Below are 18,764 nucleotides of genomic sequence, written 5' to 3' on the forward strand. Positions count from 1 at the left end.
GATCTATTTATCATATCCAATGAATTAATCTATCTCAATACCATTGAGGGATTGACAACCTCTCTACGCGTTGGGTTGCAAGTACTTGTTGTTTGTGCGTAGGTGTTGTTTACATAGTGTTGCGTGGTTCTCCTACTAGACTGATAACCTTGGTTTCATAACTAAGGATCCCTCCTCTTCGGGGAAATCCCAGCGCAGCTCACAAGTAGCACAGAGCGGCCTCGGGGTGTGCTTCCTCGAGGAGGAGCATATCAGCTTCCCACATGCCTTCCTCAGGCTCCTCGTTGAAGTCCAAGACCTGTGGGGACCCATTCTTGAGCTTGTGGTAGGAACTTTTCCACTCCATAAAAAAGGAAGAAGGGTGTTTTGTTGTTTGGCTTCATTGTTGTTGTTAGAGCATATTTCTCCATATGTGGTTTTGGTAATTGAGGAAAATCCCCATGGACTAATGGTTGCCTTAAGTTACATTTGTAGGATTTCTCCATAGGCACTTCTTGAAGTCCATTTGTTGGTGTAAAGGAGTTTATATGATGACCAAGGGGTTATTCAACGTATTATCCAAAGAATGGTTAAAAGACACTAGGTTGGTCAAAACTAAGTCAAAGAGTGAATCAAGTCGATCAACACACAAAGCATACAAGATGTACCGAGAGGGATCAAGGGATTCCATGGTATGGTAAGCACTGTCCATTACGCTTTGTGTACTAACCCATGTTCTTCGTAATAATACTATGTGGGGTTAGGTGTGTTCCCATGGGCTAGCGTCAAGAGGAAGATCTCATACAACCCATGGAGGATGACATCAGGTGGTGATCGTCATCAAGCTTGCGGTGTGCAAGTTCAAGTGGAGCATCACGAAAATATCATGCTTGAAGCTTGTCGTACATTGTGGTGGCAATGGACTTGGGAACATGTGTTGAAGAGTGGCTCACCCATAGTGTGTATGGGGGAGAAATCAACTAGTCTTCATTAAGCCAACGCAATCAATAAAGGTGCTCCACCTTGTGGAAGTCAAGATCGTCATCATCTAGCTCAAGTGGACTCTGTGCAAGGTATAGGTTTGCCCTTGATAGGTTTTCTATTTTAGGATAGGTTGTCGTACTATCAATGGGGGCTCTCAAGTGAGTAGCTTGATCTGATTGTTCGTTGAGAGCTCAAACCGTTTGCATGCTTGCATCATATTTCTTGGTTCTTGTTTGGTGGTTCTCTTTGTAAGTTGTATAGCGTATGCTCATCTTCATGCCAAACTCATGTTCATCGAAAATTGAGTCCATATGCATCTTCTAAGATGTTTTCAATGATTGGAGTGTTTGCTAGTTCTTCATTCATAGAGGTTTAACATCTCTATATCATTAGCATTTTCATAACTGCATGTTCTTAGGCATGAGTCGATTTACTAAACTTGGAACTGATACCTATAGACACGATCATTGCCTTGGATATCGTCATAATTATTCGCTTTTCTATCAGTTTCCCAAAAGTAATTTGTTTACCAACCGTATGCTATTTTCTCGAGCGAAGCCTCTAGTGAAACCTATGGGCCACAGGTCTATTTTCTATCATATATTAAAACAAAAATACCATGCTGCAATTTTATTTTATTATTTGTTTTAGTTAGATCTATTTATCATATCTGATGCAATTTAATCTATCTCAATACCTTTGAGGGATTGACAACCCCTCTACGCGTTGGGTTGCAAGTATTTGTTGTTTGTGCATAGGTCAAGTTTACATAGTGTTCCTTAGTTCTCCTATTGGACTGATAACCTTGGTTTCATAACTGAGGAAAACACTTATCACTACTATTCTTCATCATCGCCTCCTCTTCAGGGAAATCCGAACATAGCTCACAAGTAGCACAGAGTGGCCTGGGGGTGTGCTTCCTCGAGGAGGAGCATATCAGCCTCCCACAAGCCTTCCTGACGCTCTGCCTTGAAGTCCAAAACCTGTGGGGACCTGTGCTTGAGCTTGTGGTAGGACCTTTTCCACTCCACAAAAAAGGAAGAAGGGTGTTTCGCCATTTGGCTTCATCACTGTTGTTATAGCCTATTTCTCCATATGTACTTTTGGTAATTGATGACAATCCCTATGGACTAATGGTTGACTTAAGTTATATTTGTAGGATTTGTCCATAGGCACTTCTGAAGTCCATCTATTGGTTTCAAGGAGTTCATATGATGACCAAGGGGTTTTTTAAGGTATTATCCCAAGAATGGTTATAAAGACACTAGTTCGATCAAGACTAAGTCAAAGATTGGATCACGTCGACCAACATACAAGGAATACAAGATGTACTGAGAGGGATCAAGGGATCCCATGCCATGGTAAGCATTGTCCATTATGCTTTCTGTAATAACCCATGTTCTTCGTGAGAAATCTATGCGGGGTTAGATTTCTTTCCATGGGCTTGCGTTAAGGGGAATATGTCATACAACCTATGGAGGGTCACGTCAAGTGGTGACCGTCATCAAGTTTGCGGTGTGCATGTTCAAGATGAGAATCACGGAGATATCATGCTTGAAGCTTGCCGTCCATTGTGGTGGAATCGACTTGTGAACATGTGCTGAAGAGTGGCTTACCCATAGTGAGTATGGGGGAACAATGAACTAGTCGCTACTGGATAGCCCTTGTCGTCCTGAATCCAACAAGGTTGAGTTTGCTAAATTTGGAGCTCGTATGCAAAAGTTATGGAGGTTTTAGTGGCAGGGCAGTTTTTCTCTCTCAAGATAAAGTACCGATGGGATTTGAGTGGTACTACCGCTTGGGCAGAAGTACCGCTGAAGTTGAGCGGTACTATCGCTTAGGCGGTATTGCCGCTCCCTATTTCCGGCCTCACTTCCGCTTATGTTTCTAGTTTTTTTATTCAGCTGAGCAATTATTTTGGAGTGGAAGTACCATCCCGAGCAGTACTTCTGCTTTGTTCCTTCCTTGTCAGTGAGTAGCGGTAGTACCGCTTGTTGGAGCGGTAGTACTGCTCCAGCGGAACTACCGCTCCCTCTGTCGCTTTTCAGTTGGCTGTCGGCATGTACTTCCATGCAAGCGGAAGTACCGCTCCCCCGAGCGGTATTACCGCTCCTGCATGACTTATTGGCAGAAAACGATCATAATATCTACCTCTATATAAAGGGGTCTTCTTCCCCAATGGTTTTCTATCAATTGAGCTTGTATTTTCCCTCCATTATTGACCTTCTTTGAGCTTGGCAACTCTCAATCCCTCCAATGATTCTTGCTAGTTCTTGAGGGAAAAGAGAGAGGAGATGTTGATCCACATTTCCACCAATCACTTCCTTGTTCTTGATTTTGTAGTTCTTTGTGAGCTCCTTGTTCTTCCTCTGATATTCCTCCATAGTTGTTGTTGTTGTGGAGGGCTTTGATTGTGAGGGACTTGACCACTTTCTGTGTGCTTGACATTGTATTAGTTGAATCATTTTTAGTTCTCCATGGTGATACGTGGAAGTGAAAAGTTTGAGAAGCTTATTACCTTTTGGTACTTGGTACCCTAGAAATTCCTCTTCGTGGATTCTTTGACATCCTAGAAGCTTGGTGGTGCCTCGGAGCTCAATCATTGTGGTGTAAAGCTCCGGGCAAGCTTCGGGGTCTCCAATTAGGTCGTGGAGATTGCCCTGAGCATTTGAGGTTACCTCGAAGCCATATTCCAATGTAATGAAGCTTCATGGTGTTGTTGGGAGCCTCCAATTAAGTTGTGGAGATTACCCGACCTTGTTTGTATGTGTTTGGTGACCGCCATCAAGGGTCCCTTAGTGGAATCAAGGCATCTTAGATTGTGAGAGGGCGTGAGGAGATTACGGTGGCCTCAGTGGAATCTTGGGGAGCATTGTGCCTCCACACTGCTCCAAACGGGGATTAGCATCCGCAAGGGTGTGAACTTCGGGATACATCATCGTCTCCGCGTGCTTCGGCTATATCTTACCTAATGTATTTACTTATGCACTTTACTTTGTGATATCCATATTGTTTCTTGTTATATATCATGCTATCACTTAGTTTTTTATCGTGCTTAGCATAAGTTGTTGCTGGACACAGGTGAGCCTATTGTTTTAGGTTTTGTGCTTGAGAAATTAAACATTAGTTTTATTCCGCATTTGTTCAAGCCTTAATTGTAATTATTTTAAAGCGCCTACTCACCTCCCCCCTCTAGGCCACATCCACGTTGTTTCATCTGCCTTGTGGATAAACCATAGCACAAACTGGAGTTCGTCGAGCCAAGTTTTGCTGCAGGCTGCGAGCTTCTTGCAGAAAATTCTTGTCTTGATTGCCTTAAGGTCCTCAGCATTGGCGCACCCGGCCTGGCCATTGCTTCGGGGGTGCGCTACAAAAGCATAGCATATCTGCATGCCGAGGCTGGCGCATTAGGCCTTGAAGAGGCTGCATGTGAAGTGGGTGCTATTGTCGGTGATGATGATGTTAGGAATGCCGAAGTTGCATACCAATCCCTTCATGAATTTGACAATTGAAGCAGCTGACATGGTGCAAACAGACTCCACTTCCCTCCAATTCGTGAATTTTTCAATGACATCATCGAGGAAGCGGTAGGCGTGAGCCGCGCATGGGAAAGGACCAAAGATATCCAACCCCCATACCGCGAATGGCCGTGAGAGGGGAATGGTATGGAGTCCTTGCATCGACTAGTGGATTTTCTTGGCGTGGAATTGGCATGCTTCACATGACTAACCCAGATCGGTGGCGTTCTGAAGCATGGTGGTCCATTAGAAACTGCTGCGGAAGGCCTTGCCGGGAAGGGTGCGCGATGAAGAGTGATGACCATAGTCACCTCCGTGTATGTCCACAAGAAGGTCTTGGCCTTGATAAGTGAAGATGTAGCCCAGCGCCACTCCATTGGGTGGCTTTTGGTGGAGTGCTATCCATCATGAAGTAGGATGCAGCTTGGCATGCCATGCGTTCGGCCTTTGTGTCGTCCCCTAGAAGAGCGTCACTCTAGAGGAAAGCATGTATTTTTATGAACCGGTTACCAGCCTGCGGCTCCAACGCAAGCAGCAGGCAAGCGCCTTAGGAAGGACCGCAATTGGCTGCGGTTGTGGAAGGCAAGGGGGCAGCTCAACCTCACGTGTCAAGGCGGTGGCAGTTGGTGGCATGGAAAACAACTTTGGGAGTCATTCCTCGAAAATGTGTGTGCCCCGAGGCTCGCAGCAAGTGATACATCTCCATCGTATCTACTTTTCCAAACTCTTTTGCCCTTGCTTTGGACTCTAATTTGCATGAATTGAATGGAACTAACCTGGACTGACGCTGTTTTCAGCAGAATTGCCTTGGTGTTATTTTTGTGCAAAACTCAAAGTTCTCAGAACGTCCTGAAAATTTACGGGGAACATTTTTGGAAAATATGAAAAATACCTACGCAAAGATCCACCTGAGGGGGTGGGCCAGTGGGCCACAAGCCCTGCCACCGCCACCCCCCTAGTGGCGGTGGGCAAGCCTGTGGGGCCCACACGGCTCTGTCGCCCCCAATCTCAGCTCTATAAGTTCACTTTCGTTCCAGAAAAATAAAAAGAGAAGATTTCTTCGCGTTTGCGATACGGAGGCGCCGCCACAACCTGTTCTTCATCTGGAGGGCAGATCTGGAGTCCGTTTTGGGCTCCGGAGAGGGGAAATCGTCGCCATCGTCATCATAAACCTTCTTCCCTCTCCAATTCCATGAAGCTGTTCGTCGTTCGTGAGTAATCTATTCGTAGGCTCGCTGGGCGGTGATGAGTAGGATGAGATCTATCATGTAATCGAGTTAGTTTTGATGGGGATTGATCCCTAATATCCACTATGTTCTGAGATTGATGTTGCTACTACTTTGCCATGCTTAATGCTTGTCAATAGGCCCTGAGTGCCATGATTTCAGATCTGAAATTGTTATGTTGTCACCAATATACGTGTGTTTTAGATCCGATCTTGCAAGTTGTAGTTACCTACTATGTGTTATGATCCGGCAACCCCGGAGTGACAATAACCGGAACCACTCCCGGTGATGACCATAATTTGAGGAGTTCATGTGTTCACCAAGTGCTAATGTGTTGGTACGGTTCTTTATTAAACGGAGAACTTAATATCCCATAGTTTCCTTTTGGACCCCACTGCCATGGGAGGGATGGACAATAGATGTCATGCAAGTTCTTTTCCCTAAGCACGTATCATGACACAAGGAATGCATGCCTACATCACATTGACGAACGGGAGCTAGCCACATATCTCTCCGTGTTATAACTGTTGCATGATGAATATCATCCAAACAAATCACCGACCCATTGCCTACGAGTTTGTCCTACTCCTGCTGTTACTTGTCTTGCTCTGCTGTTGCTACTTGTCTTGCTCTGCTTCTACTGTTGCTACGACTGTCGCTTGCTCTATGGCTACTTGCTACTGGTGTCACTACTGCTTTTCCATGCCACTGCCGTTACTCGCTACTTTGATGTTACTACTTTGCTTGCAGATACTAATCCTTCAGGTGTGGTTGAATCTGACACATTCAGCTGCTAATACTCGAGATTATTCTCTCACCTCCTATTTGGCGATCAACAAATTTGGGTCGAATACTCTACCATCAAAAACTGCTGCGAACCCATGTGATGGTGGGACATCAACAACATTCTTCTAGTTTCGTTGCCGGGGAGTGCTAGCAGCATTCTTCTGGTGCCGTTGCAAGGGAAGGTTTGTTGTCACAGAATCAGCATTCGTCTAGCTATTGCCAGAGAATGCCAGTCAACATTCTTCTGGCGTTGTTGCCGGGGTGGTATTGCTATATTCTCTGAGTCACTTGGGATTTATATCTGCTGATCACTATGAAGAATCTGAAGGATCAAAAAACCAAAGTCTTGCCCTCAACTACGAGGGGACGTAAGGAATTGCCATGTAGCTCTGCACTTGATTCACCTTCAGTTATGAGTAAGTTTGCGACATCACCTCCTCCTAGAAATCTTGAGATGTCGCATGTGCTTGATGATGCTTATGATGCTACTGCTAGAGATGCTATGCTTGATACTATGCCTGATACTGCTTTGCCTGATACTACCAGAGATACTATGCTTGATACTGCTAGAGATGCTATGCTTGATACTTCTTTGCCCGATGATGCTAGAGATGCTATTTTGCCTATTAATGTGATGCTTGATACTGCTAGAGATACTGCTTTGCCTGATGTTCCACTAGGGGTATTCCTTGATGCTCATATTGCTAGAGTTACTGCCAATGCTCGTGATGCTTCTGAAACCGCCGATACTATTCAGATAGAAGCTGCTTTTGCTCCTGTTAGATCTAGCTCTCCTAGATATGAATTGCGTGATATACCTGAGGGTTACGTTATGGAGGGAGAGATAGATGAGGATTTTCTTGCGTGTAAGGATGCCTATGACGCTGAGAAATTACTTCTCAAGTGGAAGGAAAAATATCTGAAAGCTAGGATGAAATACGACCCGAAGTTTGCCACTCCACCTATCTTTATCACCGATAAGGATTATGAATTCTCTGTTGATCCTCAGATAATCTCTCTAGTCGAATCTGATCCTTTCCACGGTTATGAGTCTGAGACAGTCGTAGCGCATCTTGCCAAATTAGATGATATAGCCACCCTTTTCACTAATGAGGAGAAGATCCGCCACTACTATATCCTTAAGCTAATTCGTTTCTCTCTAAAGGATGACGCTAAAGCCTGGTTCACCTCTCTTGCTCCTGGATGTGTGAGTAGTCCCCAGGATATGGTCTATTACTTCTGTGAGAAATATTTTCCTGCCCATAAGAAGCAAGCTACCTTGCAGGAAATATACAACTTTGCTCAACTCCAAGAAGAGTGTCTCCCACAAGCTTGGGGGAGGCTCGTCCAGCTACAGAATTCTTTTCCTGATCACCCTCTTAAGAAGAACGAGATAGTTGATATCCTCTATAACGGACTTATCGATGCCTCTAGAGACCATCTAGATAGTTGTGCCGGTTGTGTATTTAGGGAACAAACTGTAGAACAAGCTGAGACCCTACCGAATAACATCTTGATCAACGATAATGCTTGGACTATTCCTGAACCACCTCCTAAGGCAACTCCTAAGAAAAGAGGTATTCTATTCCTCAGTCCCGAAGATATGCAAGAAGCCATGAAATCTATGCAAGAGAAAGGCATTAGATCTGAAGATGTCAAAAATCTACCACCTATCGAAGAGATCCATGGTCTCGATAACCCGATACAGGTAGTAGAAGTAAATTCTCTGCGTAGGTTTGATGAGAGTGATATTACTTTTGACAAACCTACTAGCCTATGCTTTGATGAATTTGACAACTTTGTTGCCAAACAACAGAGGTTCAATGATTATGTTAGCAAACATTTGGAACAAAGTACTCGTATGCTTAGCCATTAAAGTGCTTGTGTAGACAGAAATGTCAATGATCTGAAGCTTTTGAGTAAACATGCCTCTATGATTACTACTCACGTAGAACAAATACTTAAAGCTCAGAATGACCTGCTCAATGAATTAAATGAAAACTCTGTCAGAGTCATTACTAGAGGAGGCAAAATGACTCAGGAACCTTTGTATCCTGAAGGTCATCCTAAGAGAATTGATCAAGATTCTCAAGGAATCAATGCTGATACACCTAGTCATCCTAAGGAGAAGAAGAAGGATGATAGAAACCTACATGCCAGTTCACCAAATACTTTCACACCTGAAGAACCTAATGATATTTCTCCGTCTGATGCAGAAACACAATCTGGTGATGAACATGAACTTGGTGACAAAATGGACAGTGATGTTCATAATAATTCTCAACCTAGCAATGATGAGGATGTGGAGATTGAACCTTCGGTTAATCCTGATAACCCACAACCTAAGAGATACGATAATAATGACTTTACTCCTAGGAAGCATGGTAAAGAAAGGGAGCCATGGGTTCGGAGATCTATGCCCTTTCCTCCTAAGCCATACAAGAAAAAGGATGATGAGGATTTTGAGAGCTTCGTTGAGATGATAAGACCCATCTTTCTGCAGATGCGGTTAACTGATATGCTCAAGATGTCTCCGTATGCCAAGTACATGAAAGATATCATGACTAATAAACAGAAGATACCACATCTTGAGATCTCCACCATGCTTGCCAATTACACTTTCAAAGGTGGAACTCCTAAGAAACTTGGTGATCCCGGAGTGCCCACTATACCTTGTTCCATTAAAGGAAACTACGTAAGAACTGCCTTATGTGACCTTGGAGCCGGTGTTAGTGTTATGCCGCTCTCTCTTTATCGTAGACTTGAGTTGGATAAGTTGACACCCCCTGAAATTTCTCTGCAAATGGCCGACAAATCAACTACTTTCCCTGTCGTCATTTGCGAGGATGTGCCTGTTGTGGTTGTTAACACCACTATCTTAACAAACTTTGTTATCTTGGATATTCCCGAGGACGATGCCATGGCTGTCATCCTCGGAAGACCCTTTTTAAACACTGCAGGGGCTGTTATAGATTGCAATAAAGGCAATGTCACTTTCCATGTCAACGGTAATGAGCACAAAGTGCACTTTCTGAAGAAACGATATCAAGTACATTGCATCAACGCTATCGAAAAGACTTCATCGATTCTTATTGGGAGCTTTGAATGCCCTATTCCTTCTGTCAAGATGAAGTACGATTTTCTTCATGGGGAGATACATATCCCCATTGTGGTGACTTAGTGGCTATTCGAAAATTCTCTGTTCTCTCTTGCGATTTGAGAAGGTTTTGTCATGAGGACTTGATCAACCCCATTGATGCATTTCTTTCGATGACCATGAAAGGGATGAATCAAAGAGTCACATACCTCTATTTTGAGCTTTCATTTTCTTTTGCATAGAATAAAAATGATGGATTAGTTTAGCTTTTCCTGTTTTCTGTTTTAGCGTCCCGGACAAAAATACCTCGAAAATAAAAGTTCTCCGGTGGTCCTGAAAATTTAGTAATGATTTTTTCTGGAATTTTTGAAAATTACTCGGCCTGAGAGCTGGCTGGGGGCCACAACAGTGGGCCACAGGCCCTGCCACCGCCACCCCCCGGGGACCCCCTCCACTCATTCTAGCACCTAGCCTCATCTTCCACCTCTAGAAAAAAATGTTTCGCAGCTCAAACCCGTGTTCTTGCTCATTTGGCTGTGATTTTCGATCTCCCTGCTCAAAGCATCATTCTCCGAACCGTTTTGGGGAAATTACTCCTTGGTAAGTGACTCCTCCATTGGTCCAATTAGTTTTTTCTCTAGTGCTTTATCTTTCGCGTATTCTTGCTACCTTGGTGACCCTGTTCTTGAGCTAGAAAGGTTGATTTTAGCTGGTCCCAAGTAGTTTTAGGGCGTGACATGGTCTCTACACTACTGGAATCTGCTGGTTTGCCGATAGCCAAAGCTGACGGCAAAGGACAGTTTAACGGACGACAAGGGCTTTGCCGTCAGTGTGCTGTCGGCAAAGGAACCAGCCAAGATTTTATCGGCAATCACTTTCTTTGCCGTCAGCTGAAGGTCGACAGACGGCAAAGACTTTGCCATCATCTTTGTAGCACGCGCTGACGGAAAAGAGCAATGGCGGAAACAGCGCAGGCCGAGCCCCGTTAGAAGGTTAACGGCAGGCTTTGCCCACAGCCGTAGCAAAGCTGACGGCAAAGCCGAAACCCTGGGTCCCCTGTGTCCCCTCTTTGCCCACAGCCGTAGCAAAGCTCACGGCAACGCCGAAAACCTGGATCCCCTTGGTCCCCTCTTTCCCGACAGGTGGAGCATAGCTGACGGCAAAGCCGAAAATCTGGGAAAATTTGGTATTCCCAGAGTTGCCAGGATACAAAGGCTGCCGCCACATGTGTTCTTTGCCGTCAGTCCACCGACGACAAAGCCGTTGCCGTTAGTAAGCTGTAGGCAAAGACCCTCTCTGCTTTTTTTCGTATTTGTTTTCTCTTAATTCCCTGCATTTGCAAAACATAGATACAAACAACAACATATATATATTTGCCCAGCCCCTAAACAGCACCACAAGTGCATCACAAAGTGCAAACAGCACAACACAAGTGCATCACAAAGTGCAAACAACACGAATATATGTAATTGAAGTGCAAACAAGATCACAAAGTATTACAAAGCATCACAAGTGCATCCTCAAATACAAGTGCATTAAAAAGTTCATCTAAGACTACACAAGTGCATTACAAAGTCCCTCGAACATCCATCCATATGCCATGCTGCTTTATCAAAATCTGCATAATGAGAAAGAAGTTAGAAGAAGAATACAATAAGAAAGAAGTTATCTAAATTAAGCTAAGCAATTAGAAGAAGAAATGGAAGAAGAAGAAGAAGAAGAACAAGAAGAAGAACAAGAAGAAGAACAAGAAGAAGAAGTGGAAGAAGAAGAAGAAGAAGAAGATGGAGAAAAAGAAAGAAGAGAAGTTATCTTTTTCTCCTCTTTCTTCTTCTCTTATTTCTTCATCCCTTGTTTGTTCTTCTCTGAATTATGTCTAAACTAATTATTTCTAAACTAATTATGTCATTTTTGAACTCTAATATCAACTAGAATTTACTAAGCTAACCAAAGCATGGCTAATATCAACTAGAATTTACTAAGCTAACTAAAGCATGGCATAATCTAAGTTGATCTAAACAATAAGAAGAATAAGAAGGAGAGGAATAACTTACCGAATGCCAAGAAACGGAGGAGAAGCTCCATCTCCGTTGGTCGCTGGGTTGCTAGGGCTCTCACCAGGAGAAGTAAAGGGATCGTGGGTTTCAACTCTGGAATGATACTGCAACAAGGCAAAAGTTAAAATATGTGGTTAGCACGGCGACAGACAATGGTATAAGACTGTGCAAGGTTGGCCATTGAAAGGGAACTCACCGTTCCCACCGGAGAAGGCATCGGCGAAGGGGGCGGCAAACCTTGCTTCTCACACATAGCCTGCAAATTAGTTTTCGAAGAGTCAAAGAAATAGCCTTGTTGCGTCTCACACATAGCCTTGCTTCTCACACAACTGACTTACCGCAACGAAGTCGTGCATGGCCTTCGCATGGGCATTATTGCGTGCCCTCTCCTCCTCAAGCAACCTCTGCGTATTCAGGTCCCTCTCCTCCAACAAGAGCCTGGTGGCCTCCCTCTCCTTCATAAGTGCGGCCTGCAACCACTCCTCAAAAGGAATTTTCATCATCCATCCAGGGACAAAAGAACGAAAGAAATAATGAAGAAAACTAACCTCGATGGCAAGATCAAATGGCCTTGCGCGTTGCCGTATTACAGGAGCGGAGCTCGTTTGCCTCGCCTTGATCTGAGATAGAGTCTCAGTGATAGGGATGAAGCCATCACACATGGCCAGCGTGCCATGACTCTTACCGCCACCAGAGATCATCAACGCCTCTGGATCGATAGGATTCTGGCTCGGGTCAAAGTCAGGCCCGCGCAGCTGTTTGACCACCTCAAAATAAGACGTCATCTTGTTGTAGGTGGACAGGCTTGCGTACGCCAACGGCCCGTCCCCCTCAGAATATGCCTTCGCCGACTTGTACGAGCCCTTATGGGCCATGCTAAACACGGCGTATCCCTGAGGCTCGCGCTGGTTATTGTGTTTGGCCTACACGAAAAGACAAAGAATTAGTACAACAAAAATCATGAAGGAATGAATTATTGATGAAACAAAACAAGGCACACATACCCATTTTTTGGCGTATTGCTTGATGTTGGCATTGCCTTGGTGGTGTGGCACACCAACCAATTGGACACGACGGTCCTTGGCCATAGTGCGGGTGCTCAACCAAGCCTCTGTGCACCACCTGTCTACTATCATCTCCCAACAATCCATCTTATCGGCCAACCATCTCGGGGGCACCTATGAATGTAAGTTAATGAAGAACGAAACTAAGTATTATAACTAAATAGACCTAACCACTACTAGGAAAAGGGCTATAGATGATATAGATACTAATGGCGCACCACACAAGCAGTGCGCCACTACTATATAGTAGTGGCGCACCATGTGCAGGTGTGCCATTAGTGTGATGGACACTAACGGCGCACCACACACTCGGTGCACCACTACTACATTTTTTTATTTTTATTTTTTTTGCAAAACTACTAATGGCGCACCAGCAGGTGGTGCGCCATTGGTAGCCAGGGTTACTAATGGCGCATCTGTTGGTAGTGCGCCACTACTATAATTTTTTTTTGTTTTTTTTGCAAACTACTAATGGCGAACCACAGCTAGTGCGCCATTAGTAACCAGTGTTACTAATGGCGCATCTGTTGGTGGTGCGCCACTACTATTTTTTTTGCAGAACTACTAATGGCGCACCACAAAAGGTACGCCATTAGTAACCAGGGTTACTAATGGCGCATATATAGGTGGTGCGCCATTAGTAACCTGGGACCAGCTAGATATTTTGGACAGCCACCTACCACACTCATTTTTTAAATTTCATGGGCACTTTTTGAATTCATGAATATTTTTTCAAATTTGATGATATTTTTTCATATTCAATATGAAAAAATATTAAATATTCATGAGGACACTCGATCTCGATCCCCCTCCATCTCGATCGCTATCCCCCCTCGCCAAATCCCCCTCGCCGCCGAGCACCCCCCGCACCCTCCCCCGCTCCACCGCCGCCGATGACCCCCCGCACCCTCCCCCGCTCCACCGCCGCCGATGACCCCCCGCACCCTCCCCCGCTCCACCGCCGCCGAGCACCCACCGCACCCTCCCCCGCTCCACCGCGGACTACGACCCCCCGCACCCTCCCCGACCCGCTCCATCGCCGCCGCCAACCCCCAGCACCCTCCCCTGCTCCACCGTCGCCGATGACCCCCCGCACCCTCCCCCGCTCCACCGCCGCCGACGACCCCCCGCACCCTCCCCCGCTCCACCGTCGCCGATGACTCCCCGCACCCTCCCCGAGCCGCTCCACCGCCGCCGACGACCCCCAGCACCCTCCCCCGCTTCACCGCCGCCGACGACCCCCCGCACCCTCCCCGGGCCACTCCACTGCCGCCGCCGACCCCCCGCACACTCCCCTGTCTCCTCGCTCGGTTCCCCCGAATGGAATCGGCCGAGCGTACCACCCACCCTCTCCCTCCCCCCGAGCGCCATTCCTATCCAAAAAAAAATTATTACTAATGGCGCACCTCTCTGGGATGCGCCATTGCTATCCAAAAAAAAGATTACTAATGGCGCACCTCTCTGGGATGCGCCATTGCTATATAAAAAAACTACTAATGGCGCAATGCATGGGGATGCGCCATTGCAATCAATAAAATCTAATGGCGCACCCCTCGGGTGTGCGCCATTGCTAACCCGCACTGCTCGGCGGCGGCGGATTTGGGTCTTCTCAGTAGAGTCACCAACCCACCCAGACCGTGCGTGCTCCGCTCCGCCCACACGCACCTCACCGCGGCCACCTCCTCCCACCCACCGCCGCCGGCGGCGCCATGGAGGTCGGCGGCGATGAGTTTGCGGTAGGCGTGGTGATCTCCGCGAAGACCACCCTCTGGGAGGAGTTCGAGGGCTAGATCGTCTCCTTCGACCGCCCGAGCAGCCTCCTCATCATCCATATCCTTCCCAAATCCAACCTTTGCTCCCCGCCCCAGTCTCCATGCCATTTACTTCTGCCTCCTACTCTATTTATGTGTACTGCCTAGTTGCTTTGTTTCCATGACGGCGTAGATCACATGAGGGCGTGGGCAGGGCGGAGAGGGGTGAGCGGCGGAACGTGAGGGTGCTCAAGGCCAACTACATCCAGGAGTTCTCCATCGTCGGCAAGTACGACGACCCGCTCGACCCGGCTGGCTGTGTGCTCGACCTCGCTGCCATCCACGCCAGGGAGGAGGCCGCCCTCAGGTGCGTCATACTGCATCCCAAACCCTTTTGGTACTACTTTCTAGTCATTGCTAGTTAGGCATCAGATGCTTATTTATCTTGTTTGTATTTGAGATGCGGTCAAGATTCAATCAATGGATTTGGTCACTCCAGCTATAGATGCTCTAATGTATTGTGCTTAGTTGAGTCATAGTACTGGTCAATGTGCAGCACCAGATTTGTAAGGATCATGCACACTGATCAGATACTCAGATCTCAGCAGAAAATCTCTCTAGATTTATGTATACCTATGGATACATACTAATTCCTCGAGAAAAAATGTGTATGCTCCTAAAGCATGTGGTAGGTTCCTGAACTCCTAAAATGCAGTGCAGCCGCATCTATCTTCTTTTTTTGGCAAGACAAGGCGCCATGGCCAAGGTATACAAAGAAAGACTGGACAAACAGTGCAAGGTTCTCTCTCTTGACTCTTGCTGTTACTTGTTGCTGATAATGCTCAGTGATAATTCTGAAGTATGCCTACTGTCCCTACGATCTTGATACAAGGTAATAATTACTGAAGGTGTAGAAATTTACATGTGATAAGTTTTTAGGTTTTTTCTGCGAAGATAAGTGATTTTGCATGTGACTGCAGAAATTGATGAAGAAGCAGGGAAGGACCGGATCCGGATGGACATGTACTTTACATGAGATGGAATGGATAGATGCAGATATGAGAGTAGATGGATGGGCATTAAATCGACGGCCCGTTTAATGGGTAGCTCCAAAACCAAAGTCTCCGCCGGATGTACGGCCTGCGATGGATGTGATCACACGATGGAACAGGAGAACATTTTGCAGTAAAGATGGAACATTAATCATTAAGCTGTGGTCGTCGAGCCGCTCCGGCGGTGCATGGACAGAGCAAGGGAGATACTTGAGGTGAGTCTACCAATATTTTTGTTGTGGGATAGTGTATTTGATTGGTGTGAGTGCTTAATTAGCTACACAGTGTATTATCTGCCAATAATAGTTGGAAATGTTGAAACATTCTCTGGCCACTTTTGAGTTTTTAATGGCCTCTTCAACTAAAGGAAATTTTTGTAGGACTTCAGTTCTTAACTCATACAGGTTGTTTGATTTGTAGGATGTTTAACTAGTTTAACTATTAATGGCGCACCACTCACCCAATGCGCCATTACTATATATATTTTTTTTACAAAACTACTAATGGTGCACCACCTGGGAATGCGCCATTGCTATAAAAAAGAAAGATTACTAATGGCGCACCCCTGTGATGCGCCATTACTATCACCCCCGCTAAAATCCCCGTGTCAGTCCCCGCGCGACCCCTGTGCCCATATCGAGCTCGCTCTCCCCCGTATCCCTCCCCTTCTCCTGCTCACCCTCCCAGCGGCGGCCGCCTCGTCGGCAGCGAGCCTCGTCGGACGCGTCCTCGACGGCGTCGAGTACCTCCCCGCGCGGCCCATGGGTTAGTCTCCTTCCCTTCTCCTCCCCCCTCCCTCCCTCTCCCGCTCGTCCCCATGGCCCAAGGCGGGGCTGGCGACCTAGGGATAGGTGCAGAGCTCCCCGTCGTGCCGACGCCGTTCCGGCGTGCTCATGCGCTGCCGCCGCCGCCCCGTCACGCGCCCGCTGCTTCTCGAAGCCAGTCTCAAGCCTGACCTAGGGTTAGGTGTAGATCTCCCCACCGCCGCGTTGCTCCGCCTCTACGACACCTCCAACTACGGCATGTTGTAGCTCAATAATGGCCTCGCCCTCGCGCCCCAGATGGGGTAAATTCCGCCCCTCCCCGCCGCTCCCTAGATTTATCTGTTCAGCGAAAGTCAATCCACATATTTAGATATCATTCTTCAGACTTGTGGTTCCGTTTATGAAATAGAGGGGATAGTCTGAGCCCTCTTTTGCTCAAGAAGATAACAATATTTAGAACACATGCAACTAGGGTTCATATTTTGGTGTTGGTTGTCATGTGGCAGAAGTACTTTGGATTACATTTTTTATGATGTACTTTGGCATTGGAGATGCATAAATAACATTATTCGGTTTACTTGTGAACGACAGCCAGTGCAAGACTAACAAGGACGAACTAGAGATGCATAAATAACATTATTCAGTTTACGTGTGAACGGCAGCCAGTACTTTGGCACAGGAGATGCATAAATAACTTCTACTCCACCCTAACGCTCAGACGGAACTAGATGATCGATACCATGTCTTATTATTCAGGATGAAACAAAAGGAGACAATTTTATACATAATGATGATTACCTAACTGAAAACTGTAGCCAGTGCAAGACTAAGAGGACATAGTAGTGCAGGTGAACGGCCTGGTAAATCCATTACGACACATGGATAACCAAAGACATGAAGAAAGACATAACACAAAAATACTGGTTTCAGAAAAGAAAGGGACATAAATTGAAGTATACATGTATGGAGTAATTCTCTGGCATGGTCTGTCTATGGCAGTAGGAAAATTGGTGACCACTTCCTGCCGCTGCTTTGGCTCGTGCTTTGGTTTCTCTGTTCTGTCTGTTGGGGCGGAGGGGTTCGCCCTCCAAAATTTCAGAGATTATCACAAGCCTGTCCGTCCCTACATCATGGCCTGGCCTCCTTCTTTGGTACAGAACGATAAGGTAAGCCCATGCGTATACAATTTCTTTCCACTGGATTTGATGCAATTTTCATTTACCTGAGAGCGTTGAATTAATGGATTATTATGGGAATCTGCCTTTACACTAGAACATTGTTAATTTCTACCTTTACACTTTTCCAAGGAAAGAGGAAAAATTCTCAACCTCTGCATACTGTGTAGGTGTTTTTACGGAGCTGTTGCAACAGCTGCAGTTGAAGGGTCTCCAAGTAAGTAATCACCTACCATATGTTCACTTTTCTTTCGTAAGTCAGCTCGGCATATGTGATGTGCACAATCTGTCATGTACAAATGGTCTGTGATGCACTAATTACTATGACCAGCAACATGATCATGCTATCAAATGTCTTGTGCATTTCCAGTCACATTTTTAGTATTTGATTAGAATATATGATTATACTAGAAATGTCAGAAGTTTGTGAGTTGCAACTCTTATTTTAGTTACTCCTATAACTATTGGATTCTAATTTGTGAATCTTCTTGACATATGGCCAGATGTTACAGATTCTGTGTACTGGAGTGTTATTCATATTTTTTACATTGTCCAAAGTTGCCTTACTTTCATGCCTTGTTGTCTCGTCAATATTGTTATTATGTACACCAAGTAGGGAGAACTTAGAATGAAAATAGTTTGGGTAATTCTTGATACTATTTCTTCTGACAAGGACACAATTCTATTTGCATATCACTGCTCTGGAGACTCTAACTATCAAACTCACTGTAAGAATGTCATCAAGTGAGAACAGATTGATGCAATACACTAGGTCTACAATAACTTGAACTAAAAGCACTTCTCCTGTGACAGAACTTGTAAAGTTGTAGCCTTATTTTACTAGGATCAAGGGGAAACTATGGATTGTGGTTGCACAACTGAAAGCAGAATGCAGACTTTAGTTTGTGCAGTTGTGGTGATCATATCCATGATTCAATGGTATAATTATACTTGTAGCTATAGTTGTTTAAGTCAAAGAGATTTCAAATAAGTAAAATTTGTAAGCTAATTTTATAGTTAAGCATGTTTCTCTTACCAGTGCTGCATGGAAGTTTGGCACTACTGTAATTAAGCAACATGATATTAGTTAAATGTTAGGTTCCAGATGTTACCTGAATCTCTGCAGTGTTGATATAGCCCCCTTGCATGGAATCTGTGTTGCTATATGTTCTAGTCAGTCCTTCACCTTCTATCATCCTCTGATACTCGTCGATGTCATTCATATCTAACACCACCATATCATTGCTATTACCACCACTGCCATTGAAGAATCCTAATTTTGATGCCTCTGTGTTGTAACTCGGGATCATT

General features: G+C 45.4%; 1 pseudogene; it reads left to right on the plus strand.

Moving 5' to 3' along the window:
• Positions 1-14,420: 14,420 nt before the first annotated feature.
• Positions 14,421-14,945, plus strand: LOC123404594 (annotated as a pseudogene).
• Positions 14,946-18,764: the final 3,819 nt, after the last annotated feature.

Source organism: Hordeum vulgare, chromosome 6H, assembly GCF_904849725.1.
Source record: "Hordeum vulgare subsp. vulgare chromosome 6H, MorexV3_pseudomolecules_assembly, whole genome shotgun sequence".
Taxonomy (NCBI): domain Eukaryota; kingdom Viridiplantae; phylum Streptophyta; class Magnoliopsida; order Poales; family Poaceae; genus Hordeum; species Hordeum vulgare.